Source organism: Melanotaenia boesemani, chromosome 2 (genome assembly GCF_017639745.1).
Source record: "Melanotaenia boesemani isolate fMelBoe1 chromosome 2, fMelBoe1.pri, whole genome shotgun sequence".
NCBI classification, from domain to species: domain Eukaryota; kingdom Metazoa; phylum Chordata; class Actinopteri; order Atheriniformes; family Melanotaeniidae; genus Melanotaenia; species Melanotaenia boesemani.
The window spans coordinates 11,022,258-11,036,793 of record NC_055683.1 but is presented as its reverse complement, the minus strand read 5'-3'; the positions used below and the strand labels follow the sequence as shown (position 1 = coordinate 11,036,793).

The following is a 14,536-nucleotide window of genomic DNA, read 5'->3' as shown; positions in this document are numbered from 1 at the left end:
TTCTTTCAAAGACACTGGAAGCCGAGCTGCTGTGCTCGAGTGTTTCAACCATGTGAACAGTTGGACGGCACAAAACTTTCTACAACTCAACAGTTCTAAATCTGAAATGATCTTCATCAACCCTCCTCACTCCACCGCCCATATTGAAGACAGTCTTGGTCCTCTCTCCTCTAACATCACCCCCTCTGCCAGAAACCTGGGTGTTATACTTGATTCCAATCTTAATTTTCATCTTCACATCAAAAAAGTCACCCAGTCCTGTTTCCTTCACCTCCGCACCATCAGTAAAATCAAACCTGTCCTCTCCCGGCCCGATTTAGAAAAAGTTATTAATGCTCTCATTTTCTCCAGACTCGACTACTGCAGCTCCCTCCTCTCCGGTCTTGACAATAAATCCTCTCTCACCTCCAACTTGTTGAAAAGGCAGCAGCTCGGCTTCTCACTGGTTTTAGCAGAAGACAACATATGACCCTGTTTTAGCCTCGCTGCACTGGCTCCCTGTACGTTTTAGAATTGATTTTAATGTTTTACTGATTACTTTTAAAGCTCGTTTAGGTCTGGCACCCGACTACATGACAGAGTTACTGACACCCTACGAGCCTCCCCACAGCCTTAGATCCTCAGGCAGGTCCCTTTTAGCTGTGCCAGGGTCCAAACTCAAGACCAGAGGTGACCCAGCTTTTTGGATCCGAGCCCCTCGACTCTGGAACGACCTGCCTGAGGAGATAAGGCTGGCACCATCAGTTTCATCTTTTAAGTCACTTCTTAAAACACACTTTTATCCACTGGCCTTTTTATAAGCTTTTTATTTACTTCTTTACTTTATTTCTGACTTATTTATTGTCAGACTTCTATTTGTCTGTGGAAATGTACTCATGCATGTGTCTTTTCTTCGTTGGTTTTATTACCTTACTTTGCTGTGTGCTGTTCAGCACTTTGTAAACCTTGTTTGTTAAAAGTGCTATACAAATAAAGATTTATTTATTTCTTTATTTAAAAGAACAAATGTTCAGCTTTCATGTTTAGAGTGTGAACTCTCTTTATCTGTGATGGAAAGAAACTCTGGGTCGGCCTGATCCATCACATCTACCTGTAACGTCCAGCTGCAGCAGACCCAGAAAGAGTGCTGACACCAAGACCACCAAGAGACCAGGACCACTAGAAGAAGGACCTGTCTGGACAGAACCTGGAGAACATCAGAGAACAGGTTTATTGTGAACAATAGACGTCATTGTTGACTCTCTTGGTGCTGTCCAGGTCAGGTGTTTCTGGTGGCCTCAGGTGCAGCGTTGACTGCACTACAGTAGCTACTTCCACACTGTCTACATGTGGACTGTCTTCTTCTATGGTGCTTTTAAGAGCTTACTTATCCCAAACGCTGCTCCTGCCCCTATCAAACAAAGCCGCTACTGCAGTTTTAAAGCTGAGAGGGTTCTCACTTCACACAGTTTGTCCGTTCAGAGACACCGTAGTAAAAATGGTGGCACAAATGTGGCAGCTGCATGTCTGGGGACGTACGCCACGTAGATATAAACGTCTCATTGTAAAAGAATAAAACATGTTATTTTAGTAAAGTGTTTAGATGCCAATAGAAGCAGTTTCTGATGATATGTGACATTTTCTGTCAGTGACCTTTGTTTTTGTTCCACGCTGCACCTTTAAGCTCAGTTTTGAAGCTTCCTTTAAAGAACTCTGACATGTTTTTATATTTCAGGTTGCCTCACTTTAGTCCAGCCACGGTCATGTTTTTCCCAGCATGCATCATTCTGACCAGTAAACAGGGATTATTGCTTATATCCAGGTAGAAGTATGTTTTCAGACGGCCTGTACATGTTTTACTTTTCCCTGTGAAGAAATGCTGAGTGAAAAGTTGATGCTGAAATCAGTGGATCCATTCAGCTCAAAGACGTCATAAAAACTTGTATTTAGACTCAGTTTCAGCTCAGATGAATTAGTTATTAAACTGCGTGTTTCTATGTGCAGTTAAAATGTCTCCAGTAAATTCCTGCATGGTGCAAGTTGTCAGTGATGTTTCCAGCTTTGATCCGTCATTATGAGCACGTTCCAGCCTGATGCAAAGCTGCCGTCTCCCTTTCACACTCGCTGCTTTAACACATTTATTACATGTTTATTACAACTGATGAGAGAAAGCTGAAAAACCAACAAGACACATTTAACCAGCTTTTATTTTCATTTAGCTTGTGATAAAAACGTGAAGTATTAAATTTTTCTTAAACTCTGGTTTTTGGAGGCCATGTTGAAACAAAGTGTGAACGGGTTAAACATCAGTATTCTGCTTTACAGTCATGGTGGCCTGGAGCTTCCAGCTGCAGTTGGTAAAAACAGTTAAAAAGCAAACATGCCCACATTAAAACATCCAGTCTGGAAGCAGCAAACCTACCATGCAGCTTTCTGGACTTTGGGAAGAAAGCAGAGATCCTGGGAAAAGCCCACATGGGCAAAGTGAAGAGGAAACTTCCACATAGCTGAGGTTTGACCACGGGGCCTTCTCTGGGAGACGATAGTACCTGCAGGGGATTTTATATCGGTGGGAATCTTTGACACAGTATTGAGGCCTTGAAGAAAAGTAGACTTGTATTTCCACTAAATAGACTCAGATGTGTGTGTGGGCAGCCTGAAGGAATACATGCTAACAAAGTAGCCTGAAGTGTTTGATTCACACATAAAAGCAGCTGCTGGAAAGTTGTCTACCTCCTCATGGCCTCAAACAGATGTCTCTGTTTTCTTTTAGCTCTGTGCTTCATTTGATGGAATTACAAGTGAGTTCGCTTTGAACATGTGATCAGAATGAAGCAGCACTAGACTGTCTGAAGGCGTATTTCCACCATTGTAAAGCTAAACTGAGCTGATGTCATTGGGACCAGGTCACAGATGCTTTAGAAATGACTTTGGAGGGAGAAATCATTGCTTTTTATCTTTTTATAAAGGTGGATTTTACACTGGAAATAAAAACGTAAAACTTCGGATTATCTGGTTTAAGGTGAAATTCTATGTCCAGCTACAATAAATATTTACTGAAATCCCTGCAACGGCTCCTGGATGTGAAAGTAGATTTTAGAGCCTTTTTGGAAGCAGAAAGTAAACTGAGAAGTTTTTATTTTTCTTCATTTAGATGTTCACTTCCACTTTTTGGGGCTTTTTGGCATCAAACTTGCATATCTGCTGCTTCTGCCGTGTGTTTGCCTCCATATGTTGCTTTTATGTATTTATCCCTGGAAAGTTCCTCGTCTTCCTCCATCTGTTCCCGACTCTAGGACCAAAGTTTGGATTTGTAATCATGCTGATGTCCCACCTGTCCACTTCCAGGCCTCCCAGCGTTTATTTCTCCTCTAATGCTCCATCAGGGACCAAGCAGTAAGGCAGCAGGATGCAGGTTTGCTTCAAAACTGCTTCATTTACCCCAAAACCTGAAACCTGTCACCACATCCAGGATTTAACTAAACCGCCTGACAAGAGGCCAAATAAATAGAAGTAGAGTGAAAATCCGAAGTAAAGAGAAGTGAAAGAAATGAAGGAATAAATGAACAGAAACAAACTTCCTGAACAATCAAACAGGAAGTTAAATACCAGTTTAGAAAAGCCAAAGTAAACACAAAGAGGGGAAATAAAATGGCTACTACATTTTGAACCAACCTCAAAATGAACCCAAACCCCCCCAATGACTCTGCAGTGTCATAGGGGGGTTGTGGTGGAATCCAATGAAGCTGCAGTAGTTTATCAGTCCTCAGACCTGGACCAGGCCTTTGCTGCACCAGGAAGGAGAGACTGAACCCAGGTACCTGAAAGAAAAGAAACACATGAATACGAACATAATCTGACCTCACAGCATGAAGGTGTGTTCAATATTGTAGGTATGAGGAATGAAAGGAAGGAAAGAGGTGTGTGAAATAGTGTGTATCGTGTTTAGACTTCTGCTTGCAGAGACAATGAAAGTGGAAATCTACTGGTGGTGAGGTGGAGATATTAGCATGTGTGGCTGGCCGTCACGCTCATACACAGGAAGTGGAGGAGAATGAAATGTGTTTATTGTCACGTCTTTGTTCCAGTTTGAACACAAGAATCTTCATGATGCAGTTTCCAGAAGTGTCCAGTCTGAAACGACATCATCACAACACAAGCACCAACATGTTGATAGCAGGAAAGAATCTGATGGAAAGGCCAGAACGTTCCAGATGTTTTTCCTGCTGGGATTAATGCATCATCTGAGCATCATTAGAACTGTTCACACTGAACTCGGATTCAGGTTTAAGTCCAACTTTAGATCATGATGAGCCTTCAAACAGCCATGAGATGAGCTCTGAACTCAGAGGATCAAAGCTTTTTCTCCTCTGAGTCTCCATCGTTCCCTCTAACATCTGCATCATCCAGCTGTGTGTGCATGGCTACAGCGGTCCAGTCTCATGAGTCCAGTCTCAGGTCCTGCTGGCTCTTCTTTCTATGATAAAATGGCAGCTAGAATCAGAACAAAGTGCAGGAAACTGTTGTTCCTGCTGCTGATGGAAACATCTTTTAATCCCATCAGTGATTCATGTTGAAGCTGATTTTAGAAGCTGAGTGTTTCTTAAAGGTTTCCTCAGACTTCCTCTGCTGGTTTAGTGTCGCTGCTTCTTTTCCGTGTAAAGGTTTGTCAGAAATGAGCTCTTCTGCTTCAGCATCACTGTTGGCTTGATTGTGTAGAAATGGCAGAAGTTTGTAGTTTAGCTCTGAAGTGTAAACTCTGGTTGAGGTGATGGCAGGATTAGCAGCTGCTCTCCCTGTTTGAGCCGCTACATGCATCAATACTTCACAAAGGCCTTAAAGGTCTGAATTATTTCAATGTGCACAAATGAGCTGCTTTTCCATCTTTAAATTCCCTGATGGTTCATGCAGGTTCAGCTTTTACTGCCAGGTGAGGTAGAAGCTCCAACCTTCAATTATCCCTGTAAGAAAGTCAGGAATGTTCAAATAAAAGCATCAAAATCTTCATTTAAAGAAACATGAAGCTGACTGAAGCTGATAAACTACATTTAAATGAAACAGTGAAAGTTTTCAGCTCAAACATTTAAAATTCACCTGCTGACTGAAAACAGATTCATGAAAGTTTATTTGAAATGTGGAGTTTGAAGAATTTAATCCAAAGTCAAACATCTGGAGACAGAATAGGAAAACTGAACATTCGACTTTTTGTTTCAGAAACTATTTCTGATGTGAAAAAATCTCTAATTCAACATGTGAAAGAGTGAAAAAGTCAAATGAAGGACAGAATGAGGCAAACAGAGCGACGCACTGGGAGGATTTTCATTTCCAGCATCATGAAGTGAAACTGACAAGAACTAAACACAAACCATGTCCAGTTGATCCTGGAAGAATCCCAGCTTCTATCTTTAAAGGAGGGAAAACAGGAAACATCCAAGGAATCATCTAGAAGAGTTTCATACGTGAATCTGAAAGGCTGTTTCTGAAGAAGACAGACGCTTCCAGACTGAACTCTGGTTAATAATGTCTGACAGGATCAAACTCTTTACACAACACAAACACTGAGGAAGAAAACAAGCTGAACAAGAAGCCAAACCCAGGAAGCAGAGGATGATGAAGGTGCTGATGAAGATGTGGAGGAAGATCAGAGTCAGAGGAGACTCTGTAGAAGGACAGAGTTCCAGCAGGACGCTCCACATACGCTGCTACTGCTGGAGACGGAGGAGGAGGACATGCTGTTCATCTGTTATTGTGAGAGACAGCGTAACCATGATGATGAGAGCAGCTCAGACTCCATGAGGATTCATTTCCTCCCAACACGCCGTCTTTACTGGTTCCTCTCCTTCTGGTTTCTCTGGAACTCACTGACAAACGTCTCCTCTCCACTAACATCCCAGTAACAGCGAGCAGTCAGAACATTTCCACACAGAACCTGAAGAGGGCGCCATCACATCTGTCTGGATGATCAGGACATGACTGAGGGACGTCCACTAATGGAAACTTCCTGTTGTTGTCAGACAGGTGGAGCTTCCTGTTCACCGTGTTTGCTTCCATTGACTTTCCAGGAATCTGATGGAGAGAACAGAACCAATCCAGATTCAGGTGTTGATCTATTGACACTTTGATGCTGACTTTGAAAGTGATGAATCCAATGAAAACACACACACACACACACTTTCTCAGACCTGGTCTCAGCCATCGCTCTCCAATAGGCTCCACTCTGAAAGGAGGAGGGGGGTCAGGTTTGGCTTCTGTCTCCATCTAATCCCTTCTCCTCTACATCTGACTGTTTTTAAGCAGCTTCATCAAACATGAGGGAAATGAATGAAATGTCTGAGCTCCTTGTGTGTGAGAAGCTTTCACCCCCAGCCTCTAAGAGACCAATCACCACTTTGACCTGCTTCTACTTTAATATGAGACTCCTCAGTGAGGACATGATGGAGGAGATGAAAAGATGCTGCTGACAGGAGGAAACTAGACAGGTGAGGTAGAAGTGGACAGACAGGTATGAGGAGCTGTATAGGCCATAATTCATCCTCACACACACACACAGTTTTATTCACACATACACATATTTTCTCTCTCACATACTGTACATATATTCTTACTCTCACATGCTCACATTTTCTTTCCCTCTTTCATTTATTTTCTCTAATTCAGTGGACGTAGTTAATACGGTAATATCTGCATGTAAGAATAGAACATGTATGTAGAAGAAGAGTGTGTGTGTGTGTGTGAGGAAAGATTTGGTGGAAACAGAAGGAGTTTGGTGGAAAAGGCAGGCAGTTTATGCTGCGCTGTGATTGGCTGAGAAGCAGGTGCAGGTCGTCTCTAGTTCCCGCCTGACATGGATGGAAGAAATGAGACGCAGTGGTTTCAGAAATCTTTCATCATGACATGGTTGTGTTGGTCTCTTGAGCAGCAGAAGACGGTTCATCCGCCCCTAATAAAACTCAGACCGGGTCCAGCATCAGATGAGAGAACTCTTCAGACCTAAAGCCTCAGCAGTCCAGGCATGTACTCAAGACCTGGACCGGAGGGTCACCACGGTCTTTAAGACACAAGACTCACAAACACTTTGGCAGCTGGACGTCCCGACCGAGGAAAAGGTGAAAATAAAATGTGAATAGAATCTCCAAGTGTTAGTTCCAGTGGACTAAGTCCGTCCTGTAGTGTGTGTTTGCTCATGTAGCTGCAGGCTGTGCTGCTGCTCCCATTAAAGAGAAACACACTTCTGAGAGTCATAGAAGCATCAGCAGTGGTGCTGGAGGCTGCGTTCACACCTAATAACCTGCAGACTCTAGACCCGGTCCAGTTGGGGGTCTGCTACATTCTTCCTGCCCCAGTTAATGGGACTATTTTAATAACACACTCTCCTCACCAGAGCAGCTGTTACAGTCGTCTTTCCACCACTTATCTGGATCACACATTACATAATTAGTTTATTCACAAGCTGATGGGATAAAAATAAAGCTGGTAAAATGAAGCTGCTCTTTTATTTTTAGTCTTTTAGTAAAACACAAAGAAAAGTGACTTTTCTTTTAGGCTGAGTTTTATCAAACATGTTTCTGTCAGTTCAGATAAAGAGTTCTGGAAACTGCTTCCATCAGTCCAGTCACATCACTGTTGGAGCTTAGTGTGTGTTTAACACAACTAGCGGCCGTTTGCTCCGTCCGTAACCACGGCAACATGAGGACGTCTCAAAGCATTTACACTGGCTAGAGTTTGATTTAGTTAGTGAAGGTTTGCATGATTCATTTAACATTTAACAACTGTGGGAACTTTCTACAAACATCAAATATTAACTATAAAATGAATGTTTTCTATTTTCAGGCTAAAATCAGGATCATGATACTGGAAACAAGGACGTCGTCCTTCTTCCGGGACATCCAGCTGTTCTGTCATCAAACGTGGCACAAAGCAGAAGCTGCTGAACGAGGGCATGAACTGAACGGATCTGAATTCCAGAAATCTGGGACCAACGGAGTTCCTGAACCAATAAGAGACGCCTTTGGAGGGAAGCTGTCAGCTGATGTCAGGTCTGCACTTATATGTCATTGTTCTTTCTATCAACGTGTAAACGTGCTGTACTGACTACTGACATGGATTTACCTTCATGATTCATGTAGTAATTAATAAAGTACATGTGGTAAATTCCTGTAAATTCCTGCTGACTCATGTTATTGACGGTAGACCTGCTGAGTCATGTCCTCATGAAGGATGGAAAACAAGCAGATGTGTCGCTGCTTTATTGGAGCTGCGTGTTGTGCATTAATAAGTTTGTTGTTGTTGTGTTTTTTAAGGACTGTTTACTTGAAACTTTTCTACATTGTACTTGATGTTTTCCAGCCTAGAGTTTCTGACGGCATGTGGCAACAGACTGATTTCAGCCAAACTGCAGCTGGACAGCAGCTGGATGCAGATCTGATACACAAAGTCTAGAAATGGAAAGTTGTGTCCATCAGACCAACACAGCGGATTCTGGGATGTTCTGCTCTCTTGGTGAAACAAGCTAAACATTGTCAGTCAGCACTAATCTTTGTAACGTCAGCTCTTCATGAACTTTCTTTAAACTTTGTGTCTATGAACAAACTGAAGACGTGTTAAATTTCTAGCGAGGAGTAAATGTGGGGCTTTGCTCTGGAATTTGACTGAGATCTAATAATGAGGGAATCTGCTGCTCTACAGAGATGCCGATCACCAAAGTCTGGACAACACAGCTTTTAAAGAAACCAACTGCTGACTTTTCACATACTTTTCAGTTTAACGTGTAAATGTCGTCTTTTTGTGCATTTTTACTGAATTTTATTTGAGTTTTTTTCTTTTTAAACCAATAAAAACCTCTTCAATCTGTCTGTCTCTGTCTTAGATTCAGAGATGGACTGAAAACACTTGGTGTGCTGGACTAAATCCAAGCTCAGCTCTTCTGTGCTGGTCTCCTGCAGCCTCTCAGCTGATGTGGCTGACAGTCTTTTCATTATCCGCCATCTCCAGCTGGCAGGAACAGAAGCTGCTGAGGAAGTTCTTCCTTTCTGGAGACACACGCAGAAGTAAATCCATGGAATTTGACCATTTCTTCTTCTAACTGAAATATTTAGCTGCATCTGGTCATTGTGTGTCAGTTTAGAATAGTAAGAGATGTTCTGCTTTCTGTTTATTGTCCAGTTTCTTTCTTCCTTTTCCACCAGATGAGGAAGGAACAGAAACTGGGAACGATCCTCGCCTTTTCCACAGGAGCCAACACTCCTTCACCGACTGGGTTCTCTCCTCCACAAAGAGGAGGATTCAGGAAGCTGCAAAGCTGCCGCTGCAAACAGCTGCACTAACTGCTTGAAGCTACGCTGCAGACCTCATACGGAGACCTTCAGGAAAACAGGGGCTCTGCGGTGGGCGGGACCCTTGGTTTTAGCCCAGCGTAATATGTGTACAGGTCTGGATCAAAGTCTTCTGTGTTAAGGTCAAGTTCATGTTCAGTTAATTACACAAAGCAACGTGAAACTTTTCTTCTTTTCTCTTGTTTTTATGTGATTTTGTACAATAAATACAAACCTGCTGCATATTTGTCAAACTGAAGTTAATAGATGTGAAGAACGGTTCACATTTTCAGCTGCTTTCTGCAAGTAATGTTGAAATCGAACTTCACTGCAGCTTTTTAGTCAGACACTATTCCACTTTTAAATTTATCTACAGCTCACTATTTTCCTCTTGATTTTATTGCCTGCTTTTCAAACAGATCAACCAACAAACACTTTCAAATACTTCTTCTTTTGTTTGTTTGCGGCTTTTATGTTTTGGGAAAAGTTTTAGGGTTCATTAAGTCTTACTGCTTTATTTTTACTGTACAATGATGTAAAATCCACATGAGCCACTAAGTGAAAGAATCTTCTGGCTTTGCAACAAACTGGAATGAAGTTTACAATAAGACGGGGTCTCCCAGGCTGCTCATCAGGGGCCACTATCCTGCAGGTTTTGGATGTTTCCGCTGCAGCACACCTGAATCAGGTTAATGGCTCAACATGCTTTGGCAGAACTTTAAAAACAAGCTGCTGAGAAAAGCCATTTAAAGTGAATTAGGTGTGCTGGTGAAGGAAATCTCTTAAAACCTGCACAAGTTCAGCCTTGGAGGACTGGAGCTGGACAGCCCGGCAATGACGAAGCAGAACTTTCAGTCTGATGAAACTCACATTTACATGAAACTTGTGTGCTTCTAAATGATCTGTATAATAACTGATTTCTGGATAACAATTAGAAGAAGTTCATGGATGTGATTTAATGTGATGTGCAATCCATTTCCTCTTACATGAACATCTTCATGAGCGTCTGAGTGCAGCTTCTATGAAATGTAGATGGACACATGTGGCATATTGTACAGTAAGAAGGGCAGCTCATCTGGTAAGTTCTACATATTTGTGCTACTTTGTGAACGATCTGAAACAAGCTTCTTCTAGCGGCCGAGCAGGGCTCTATTTTTCTCCTGCATAAAAGCTGAAGCTTTGTTTCTGCGGGTCGTTGCACATGTAATGTGAAATGTTTGTTTCTGCTTGACTCTTCAGCTGTTAGACGGTTTTTCTCCCAACTTTTAGTCTCACATCAGAGTCCACAAATTTAGCATTAATGATGTTTTTGTTTTAGTCTTTCTGTTCATCAAAGGATGTTAAATGTTAACGTGATTATTTCTTTATGGCAGTTTAGTGAGTTCTCCAGAGCCAGAAGCTTCAATAAAATGTTTCCTGTGGGACTATTTTCATACCAGGAACCTGTATAAAAGAAATATCTTTCAATGTCAACATGGAGGTTTGAGCTTGGAGTCACATTTAGAGACAAAGTTTCTGAACAGACCAATAAAAACTTGAAATGGAGCCATTACAAAGCTTGGCACAGTTTTATTTGACTGGAACTTTATAAACTGGATGATATTCATTTTCTATTTGTCACATGATGGAAAACTGTTAAAAAGCTTCTCAGCATCAATCATATGGATAAAACCAGGAATTCCTCCTTCCAAGAAAATGCACAAGGCTGCAGAATAAATACACCATGGTTTCCATCATCTTCACATGGATGAAGGTGCTGAAGAGAAGACGTTGTGACATCACTGAGAGGAATATTAATAGATGAATAACAATATTATTGTGTGGAACTGCTGCAGGATCATCGTTGCCAAAGCCACTAAGGTAAAAGTGTCCTTCATACTTGGGTTATGTGTTCCTGCATTGTTGTTAACACCCTGCTGCCACAGCTGAAGAGGAGTTTGTCCTCCTTGTGGTGAAAGACGTGATTATTCCACCCATTCTGAAACTCACTGGCAGCCCTTTGACTTGGTGGCAAATAGATGTAATGAAGACAAACGTAGCGCATGAGGAGAAACTAGTACACCTTGCTCCTCCATAAAACTGAACAGATCAGCAAAATGAAACCACACAACTGGATTCATTTCTGCCCACAATCTCTCAGTTCTTCTGCTCTGACCTGCCAGTAACAACGCCGTCTATTTAATCCTCTCCTGTGATGCATGAAACGGCAACACCAGTGTTTTCCAGTCCGTCATCACGTCTCACTCTAGATGCTTTTCCAAAGTTCTGATGCCAGCAATGAAAAGGGACAAAACACTTGAGGCTCTGCTGCTGTCTGGACCAGCGAGGTAGATAATGGTCCAACTGAAGCATCAACACAGCCGTGAAACATCATCTTCAGTCTCACCAGCGTGTGCTTTCCATCTATGTGCCTGAGAGAAAGTCAGATCAGTGATTTATTAGTGGGAAAAGCAGAACAAGGCCCAGATTATACATCACAACTTGAAGACAAAACTATTTTAATGGCATTTTTCTTTCAAAGCTTCATTTAGTTGTATTTTCCTAAAACTGTGAATCCAGTACTTGTACTGATAGATTTACATTTGTATGTATTTTATGTAGTTCTGTGTATTATTACTACACGTGGACACGCTTAGCGAGTCTTGTTAAAGGACTTCCTGGTTTGAGAGTCACTACCTGTTCAGGTAAGAACTTCTATAAGTGGACAGACAGGTGATGTGTGGTCAGCTTCCAGATGAAAACAAGACTGATGGAGAAAAATCTGACCCTTCAGATTCAGATTAAATGAAGTCCTGGTCCAGTTCTTTGCAGGTCTGTTAATGAGTCTGTTGAGGCAAAAGGTTACTCTGTCAAGGATTGAGGAGTCTGGTGGAATCAGAGTTCAGGCCATCTTTCCCCAGGGTCACAAGGGAGGTTCTGTTGCTTTTGTGAGGGGCTTTGGAATTTTTTTCTTTGCGCCTGTGGTCTGCGAATCGGGCTGTGGTTCGGCCTTGGGCGGTATCAGTTCAGAGGCAGCCGCTCCCACCAGGGATGGATCGTGATCAGCGGGAGGAGGGGGAGGAACTGGGGAAGCAGTCCAAGTCCGGATCCGGGGAGGCTCCCAGCATCGTCAGGTCTGGGCACGGGGATGAGGTGTTCCGGCCACTCGGGCCCGATGGTGGACAAACAGGTAGAGAGGATACAATGAGTTAATTTTCAGCTGAGAAAAGTGAGACACAGCAACAGAGGTTGTCGTCTGCTTATCATGGCTGTTGTCAGGTCGTTGTAGGTCAGTCTGAGCAGGTGTAACTCTTGGCAAGACTCTGGTGTTCTGTTTTCTCTGGCGGCGCTCACATTCTGAGCCAGTGTGCTAAAGCTGCCTGATGTTTTCCTAAGCGGTCCCAATCTGAGACCTTCACCCGTTTCTGTGATTTTAATTTGTCCCTCATCCTATCTAAACCTTCTTTGGTTATTTTTAATGCCACCGGGCTCAAAGAGCCTTCGGCTGGAATAATACCATTCTGGATTTACTCCGCACACATTTCCACACACACCTTCCCATACTTACGTTCCATGAACTCAAAGAGTTCACCGCGGGGCGTCGCCGGTGTTTTGGAGCTTACATTACCCATGTTTACACTTAAGCAGGGGGAGGAATATTCCCACACCTTAGACTACAGACGTCTCTGTAGAATACGGAATAACGGCTAATCCGTCCGCCCTATCTCACTGCTTTCCAGCGAGAGACCCACTCACACCCTTGTGAAGGGATTTTAACCTGCCCAGATCTCCTAATGAGACCTTCAGGCCCGCTTCTAGTCTACGGAGCTCCCAAAATCCCTTGTGAAGGGATTTTAACCTGCCCAGATCTCCTAATGAGACTTCCAGGCCTGCTCCTAGTAAGTGGAGCTCCCAAAACCCCCCGGCTGCCCGGCTTCCTACTTTTCTAAAAAAGGAGAGATGTGTGTGTGTGCGCGTGAGAGCAAATTAAAATCCTAGAGTAATTTCTCACTCACCAGACTTCCTTGACAGGATGGAAGATGTTCGAGGTCCTGGCGGGCCAGTAAGGAGATCCACGAGGAGTCCCCCAGAAAACAAAAGCTGAGACGTACTCAGGTTGATCAGACACCCGTCGTAAAACCCGAAACTGACCACGCAGGAGCACTTCTGACACCAGGTTGTTGAGGCAACAAAAGTTACTCTGTCAAGGATGAGGAGTCTGGTTCTGAAGTGAAAAGTGATTACAAGTTTACTGAACACAGAATTAGAATACAAAGAATAGAAAGAATAGAATTGCAATCCGAGAGACTGTTCAGAGGTCTGACAGAACAGACACAGAGGACCAGGATGGAGAAACACTGCTGGAGAACATCTCAGTGGTGCAGGTGAGGCTGTTAAAGAGGAGGAGGAAGGTCTGATGCTGCTCCTCCTATCTGTAACCCCTCCTACCTGCCCTCCTCCTACCTGCCCTCCTCCTACCTGCCCTCCTCCTACCTATCCTCCTCCTACCTGTCCTCCTCCTACCTGTAACCCCTCCTACCTGTCCTCCTCCTACCTGCCCTCCTCCTACCTGTCCTCCTCCTGCCTGTCCTCCTCCTACCTGTCCTCCCTCCATCACAGGTAGAAATGTGACTCATTCCAGGAAGCAGCTCACCTGTGTATCAGTGGAGATTCTTCTTCTTCTTCTTCTCTGAACAAACTGTAAGTGTGAACTTTCCTCTTTGTTTTTGGAATGTTTGGAGAACGTGTTCACTTCTGATTTCAGCTCCAACTTTGATCTCTGCTGTTTGAAGACAAATCTACATGATGATCAGATCGTTATTTCTCTGAGGATCAAACTGTGGTTTTCTTGATGTGTAATGAGGCGGGAATGTGGCTCTACAGAACAACTTGAACTCTGACTTTCTCTTCGTGTTTGCAGTAAAAACAGTCAGGCAGGTTTTTCAGGTTTTAAGTTCTGTGTTGCAACATTATTTCCTGGATCATAATCCACCTCCACCTTGTTTCACATAAACAGCTCCAGTTACAACAACGTTGGGACTCTGTGTAAAAGTGTGGAAAACAAGAATTCACTGATTTGTAAACCTCATCAGGTCATATTTTATTCCCAGTAGAAGATAAACAACATGTCAGATGATGAAACAGAGACATTTTATCATGTGATGGAAAATATGAGCTGATCATGAATCTGATGCAGCGACATGTCTGGAAAAAGTAGTTCCAGGGTGACGTTCGGCACGGTGTAAAAAGTAGTTCCAGGGTGACGT

The 14,536-nt window shown here is 43.0% G+C and overlaps 1 protein-coding gene and 1 long non-coding RNA gene across 5 annotated transcripts in view; both read left to right on the top strand.

The window, feature by feature from the left end:
* Positions 1 to 14,536, top strand: part of LOC121653834 (NACHT, LRR and PYD domains-containing protein 4C-like) — a 101,171-nt gene that overhangs the window by 67,260 nt on the left and 19,375 nt on the right. The gene's annotated exons all lie outside the window — the stretch shown is intronic.
* Positions 7,016 to 8,970, top strand: LOC121655363. Of its 4 annotated transcripts, XR_006013181.1 has the most exons (4): positions 7,498 to 7,719; positions 7,810 to 8,015; positions 8,326 to 8,746; positions 8,846 to 8,970. It is a non-coding gene; the product is annotated as an uncharacterized LOC121655363 (long non-coding RNA). The 4 variants fall into 4 exon arrangements; XR_006013179.1 differs by lacking the exon at positions 7,498 to 7,719 and adding an exon at positions 7,016 to 7,085 and having other exon boundaries at positions 8,326 to 8,970; XR_006013180.1 differs by lacking the exon at positions 7,498 to 7,719 and adding an exon at positions 7,024 to 7,098 and having other exon boundaries at positions 8,326 to 8,970.